This window comes from Fukomys damarensis, unplaced genomic scaffold, assembly GCF_012274545.1.
Source record: "Fukomys damarensis isolate Sample0158 unplaced genomic scaffold, DMR_v1.0_HiC HiC_scaffold_5, whole genome shotgun sequence".
In the NCBI taxonomy this organism is placed as follows: domain Eukaryota; kingdom Metazoa; phylum Chordata; class Mammalia; order Rodentia; family Bathyergidae; genus Fukomys; species Fukomys damarensis.
Window position 1 is genome coordinate 32,844,168 of NW_022900917.1, and position 6,455 is coordinate 32,850,622.

At 36.8% G+C, this 6,455-nt stretch overlaps 1 long non-coding RNA gene across 1 annotated transcript in view; it reads left to right on the plus strand.

The window, feature by feature from the left end:
* Nucleotides 1–1,214: 1,214 nt before the first annotated feature.
* Nucleotides 1,215–6,455, plus strand: part of LOC117284443 — a 14,458-nt gene continuing 9,217 nt past the window's right edge. Inside the window, exons 1-2 of the long non-coding RNA XR_004515526.1 lie at nucleotides 1,215–1,284; nucleotides 1,352–1,409. This is a non-coding gene — a long non-coding RNA (uncharacterized LOC117284443). The remainder of the gene's footprint in view (nucleotides 1,285–1,351; nucleotides 1,410–6,455) is intronic.

Below are 6,455 nucleotides of genomic sequence, written 5' to 3' on the forward strand. Positions count from 1 at the left end.
AAAGAAAACAGCACTTGAGATCCAAAAGTATCAGCTCTAATGGGGAAGGACCAGGGCCTGAAACTCCACTCTCTACCTCACATGACCTTTAGAAATTATTCTCCATACTGTGACTTAACAAAGGTGGAGAATACTCCATCCAAACAATGAGGGCTGTACTTGGCAGTTAGTTTGCTCAAGAGGTCATGGGCCAAAGAAATACAGCCATGAGCAATCAGGCCTTTTCAGTGGAGTGATTAAACTAGCCAATCAAAATGACTATTTAATATGAGCTGAGCAGTATTATGCATGTTGTATACTCCAAGATATGCTTTCTGAATAATGGAGTAATTTAAATTGCTTTAAGAACTTTTTGACAAAAGTAACTAAGAATGCTTCAAAAAAAGTGTTTGTTTTCTAAAATGATTATTATTGAGTGTCAGGAACTGTCAGAAAATTTAGCAGCATTCTAACCATTTGAGTGTTATTATGAATCCCTTTTGTTTATTCTTCCCTTAGATCTTTGCTTTGTTCATGTTGGGGTCTCTTTTTAGAGGAGGGTGCTCTGGGAGATGACTGTGGACACAACAAATGACCAAAAGCTGATGGCTAATGGCAAAGTTTAATTTTCACCCAGGGTCTTTATAGCAGTTTCAAGGCTGCACACACAAGCATGATCACAGTGGTTTGGTGATTAACAACAGTCACAAAGAGGCATGAGTAAGATAAACATCAGTCACAAGAGGCTCCAAGCAGATACACACTGTTCAAACTAAAGACAGAACATCTAGATAAAACAACATCTGTTTATGACTAAAGGGGAGTATAAACTGAGAACAAGAACAAAGAAGGAATTAGGGGGTTGTGTGTGGGTTGAGAGACTTGGCTCCAGCATATTGCCTCAGGGACAGCTGTGCCTCGTGAGAACCAGCACTCCGGGTCTCAGGGTCAACACTTTGGTCATTTGTCCTCTCTTCCTTGTTCACACTTCCCACTTTGAAGCAGCAAAATGGCAAGCCATGCAAATTCCTTTGCTCTTACCTATTATTATGTGTAATCCTTCACACTGAATTGATTTTTAAATGACATGTCATTTACAATAATGCACAGGTTAGTGTTACACTTTGAAAGAGAAACTTTAAATATGGAATGAAAATAAAATAATAGAATTTAAGAACAGCAGCTTTAGAAAGGGTTTCTTAGCAACAAAACATTTTAAGTCAGAATGTTAATGTGTTGGTTTCCAGTGAGAATCAGCTTTCAGATGGTCAGTAATTTGCTTCAGTGACCCAGGAAAATATATGGGTAAGTAGATCACTGGGCCTATTTGCCCTTGTGCTGGTTCCTTGACTTTCTCTTCTCTGTGTCACAGGGAAGCTGACTGCTGCCATCTGTACTCTTCAGATTGAGGACAGGACAAAAGAGAAAGGGTATGTCTCTTCTTTATGCCTGCATTAGGTGGTTATTTTGTTGGTGGCTGAGTCTCCTGCCTGATTCCAGCATTCATCAAATAACCTGCCCTTTAGTCTGTTTTCTCCAGCATGGGAGTATTTGTGGCTTCCTGATGTTACTGATCTTTGCATCTGCCTATAATTACTGCTTACCTCTCAGCATTTCCAACACCTGTATAAGCTCCCTATTTGCACATAGTTTAAATTACAATTTTTCAACTTTATGATTGTGTGAAATCTATTTAGATAAAATAGGAACCATACTTTGAATTTTTATCTTTCTTGGCAAATGATATGCATAGCAAACTGCAGCTACCAGTCAGCCATGTGATCACAAGGGTAGAAAACTGATTTATACTTTACCATTTTTGTGATGTTTGGAAATGTAGGTGAATTAAGTATAGCTTTGACTTACATTATTTATGGTGGCTTTATCTGGACAACCTCATCATAAATTGAGGTACATTTGTATGTAAAACTATGTGTTTTTTTTTCTTGTAAAAGCAAGAAACTTGGGAAATAAATAAAGTATATTCAAAGTCAGTTTGCTTAACTTGAGTATAATCAGAACACACTGAAACCTTAAGTATCTTTCTGAAATTTTTTTGTCTTTTCTGCTCTAGCAAATAAGACTGAATTTTATTTATTTTCTTTGATGTTTAAGTCTTGTACTGTTTTTCAGGATATTTAGGTTCTAGATATTAAATCAAATTTGTAGCTGGTTGGACAAAATGTGATTCATCTTTACAACACAACAATGAGGCAATTTTTAGAAATTTTTTATCCTATATTTATATATTTTCTAATATTATGAAAGTCACATGGAAAAAAAAAACGTATGTTGCCTTTAGGTATTCACAAATAATGGATTCAAGGATACTGAGAGTTTTATCTTAAATAGTGCAGTAACACTAAGTAAGATTTTCAGGAGCAAAATGTAGTTCTGGGTGGTCAAAAACAAGGTTATTATAAAAGATGGATTTTAGCAAAAATTCAGTCATTCATGGTTATTTAAATACTTATCTTGCTACATAGTAGTCATTGGTGATACAATGAAAAATAAGGCATATTATGTTCATCTCATTGAACTTAAAATCTGGAGGGAAAGGCAGACATCCATTGACAATTATAAAATTGAACAAGAAATTATGAGAACATACAATAAAGGAACTTTACCTGATCTAGAAGTTTGGGAATGCAAAGAAATGATCAAAAGAAGAAAAACAGTGAAGACTAAATTTGGTCTAGGTAGACAAGATCTATTCATATATCTAATCATTTCAACTAATATTATAAGTATGAGAGTCAGCTTTCCATCATTGGGATAAAATTCTTTAGAAAATCAACTTCAAGGAACACTTGCAATCTTGGGAACTGGGGGCAGGAGGATGACACGTTTAAGCTCAGCCTGGGTAGCATCAGTTTAGCAAGATCCTCTTTCAAAATTAATAATGAGAGACAGAGGTACCTGGGGATTAAGTCAATTGAGGCTCACTGTTTCAGAGACTTTAGTTTAAGGGCTAGGGTCCCCAGTGTACCCTTCTAGGGCACACCCTTGGCTGAGTTTTTCCAACCAGGCCATGCCTCCTGAAGTTTTGACCCCCACTCTAATAGTAACACAGCTGAGAACAAAACTTTTAGTCTATGAACCTTTGGGAGATGTCCCCAATCCAAACAATAACAATAATGATTTAGCAAAGATCAGAGAAGTGAAAAAATGAATGAGTCACAATGTCTAGAAAGTCTAAGAAGACTATTAAAACACAAAGCAAGGCACACCAAAAGTTGAGTAATGTGTGATGCATATACCACATTAATGAACTCTTCACTAATAGGGACTTTTTTCTCTGTGTGTTTTCCAAACAGTTTTTACATTTATTCAGCATTTATTTATTTATTTGTTTATTTGTCTACAAAATTTCCCTGGGACCATTTTTGTTTATTGGTGAGAAAATTGAGGGTCCAAGTGTTTTATTGTATTTATTTTTTTTTCTTATTGAGTTTATTGGTACTTTTTAGGGATACAGTACAATTACATTCAGATCTTGTACATTTACATGACAGGTCTTGATTCTCATTTTTTCTCCATACCCCTGCCCTCCTATCATCCCCTCCTCCCTTCCCTATTTACAAAAACTTTATTTCCATTTTCTCAGATTTTTTTCTTTTTCCTTATTTACTTACCCCTACCCTTCCCACTTTGCCTACACCTTTAGTCTTTTTCTTCTTATTTCACACTGTCAATTATATCATTATGATCTTATGTACAATTATAGTTTTTCACACCAGAGAAACTATTTGGTATTTACATATGTGTGACTTATTTATTTCTCTTAAGAGTATGACCTCAATATGCATCCATTTTCCTAGGAATGACTCTAATTTCTCATTCTTTATGGCTGAGTAGTATTCCATTTTATAGACAAACCACATCTTCTTTATCCAGTCTCCAACTGATGGGCAAATGGGCTGTTTCCAAGTTTTAGCTATTACAAACTGTACCATTATAGGGCCAGGGATTTAGCTCAGTGGTTCGGTGGCCTGCCTTGCAAATGCAAGGACCTGAGTTCAATGTCCGGGAGCAAAAAAAAAAAAAAAAAAAAAAAAAAAAGAAAAAAAGAGCCTGGGCCCTGATCCACCAGGGGAAGGAGAGCCACGCCTTCTCCCACCCTGAGCCACCATCACTCCAGCACCAGGAATGTAGCTGCATGGGCACCCCTGAACCCCCATAACTCCCCTTACTTCCCCCCTACTGCACTCTCAGACCTTCTGATTGTGCCAGTCTTTGGACCCACTCTGCAGAGGCAGAGGTGGTCATAAAGGGTATTTTTCTGAGTTCCCAACTTTGAACATCTTTAAAGAAAGGGTGTGGGAAACCTGTAGTAGAAAGGTGTGGAGTTCAACATTCAGAAGGTTGGGGAACTCAATCTGGGCTATGCAGCCAGAGGTCAATCTGTGTCATGGGGCTCAGCAATCAGCTAACTGGGATCAGGGGTCTTGCTTCCTAGCTCTTTCTGAGCCATTAAATGGTAAATATACTATATTGAAAAGTTTGTTCACTGCAGACATGTTCTGGACTGCTTCTTGATTTCAATTTAATTCAAATGGTTTAAGGGTGATAGACTAGTGACTGCCACATGTGGTCAGTTTCCAAGTTGTGCTTGATCTTAATGTGTTGCTGATTGTATCAGTTGGAATAAAGGATAGTGTTTGATTTGATGAGCTGCTTTCTCTGATGTTATGAAGATGAGAATGTCTGTGGGTCGTTAGAGACACAGAAGCTGGGGTGCAACTATATCAGTGAAATTTGGGTGATAACCCAGAGATTAAACCAAGGACAGCCAAACACCAAAAATAAAAATGAGAAAACACTTAAGGAAGACACAAAGACAGACTTCCAGTTTACCAATGGCAAACAGTAGGGCAAATGAGGATGAAAAGGCCAATAGTGAACCACCAGGACACCCTGAACTCAAATCACAGGAAGTAACAAAAGAGATCAATCAGGCTCTAGAAAAATTCAAAACAGAAATAATTTCCCTAACCATAGAGATAGTGAGCAAAATGGAAGTCATGATTTGAGACTCTAGAGTAGAAACTGACAAAAAATAGATGAGCTCAGGACCATGATAGAAGCCATCAAGGCCCAGCATAACAAAGAAATGGAAAAAATAAATGCCCAACATAGGAAAGAAATGGAATCCATAAAACAGATTCAAACAGATATCCAGGAGATTAAACACTCTATTGAAAGTGTACGCAACAGAATAAAATAATGAGAAGATAGACTCTCAGATATAGAAGATAAGCTTGCAGTCAGTGACCATGAAAAGAGAGGTCTCTTAAAAACAGTAGGGGACCATGAGAAATTGATCCAACAACTGCTAGATGATGCAAAGAAGAATAACATAAGACTGATAGGAATCCATGAAGTAGCAGGAGAAAACACAAATGACTTAAAAAAGCTGTTTTCAGAATTAATGACAGAAAACTTCCCAAACAGAGGGGAAGAATTTGACATTCAGACAACTGAGGCATATAGGACCCCAACTAGCCACAATAAAAAAAAACTACACCTAGACATATAATAATCAAGATTCCAGAAATCCAACAAAGGAATAAGACACTACAAGCCATAAGAGAAAAGAAACAAATCACATGCAAAGGAAAGCCCATCAGAATCACAGCAGACTTTTCAACACAAACCCTTAGAGCAAGGAGAGCCTGGAGTGAGATATTTCAAATACTAAAAGAGAACAACCTCCAACCTAGACTGATGTAACCTGAAAAACTCTTGCAAAATGGATGGGGAAATAAGGCACTTCCATGACAAAGAACACCTGAGAAACTACATGAATACCAAACCAGTACTACAAGCAATTCTAAACAAGATCTTAGAAAAAGACAATGAAGGCAACAACCCCATGAGGCCTAACAGAGCAAATCAAATAGGCAAGGCAAGGAACTAAAAGCAGAAGGTGAAAAAGTAAAGAGTCAACAAAAGGCCAATAACATGTCAATAATAAGTCAGTACATATCAGTTATAACCATCACTGTAAATGGCCTCAATTTACCAATCAAGAGAAATAGACTGGCAAAATGGAATAAGAAGCAAAATCAAATAATATGTTGTATACAAGAAACACACCTAGTGAAAAAAGAAGCCCATAGACTGAAAGTGAAAGAATCAAAAACAATTCTCCATGTGACAGCAGCCCAGAAAAAAGCAGGGGTAGCAATCTTATTTGCAGACAAAGCAAATTTCAAACCAAAACTGATTCTAGTATTATTGATGTAGAACGGTACTGTATCATACCTCTGTGAATGTAAAATATCTTACACCTGCTTTAGGATACATAGTAGTGACCATGCTTTATCAGAGCTAGATTTAATAATATTACTCTAGAATATTCTCTTTCCAGATGATGATTAAGATGCTAATTAAAAAAAATGGTGCCAGGTACCACAACAGCAACAGAACTTTGCTGTTTTCTAGATATTATTCTTTTCTTTGTTTTTTTTTTT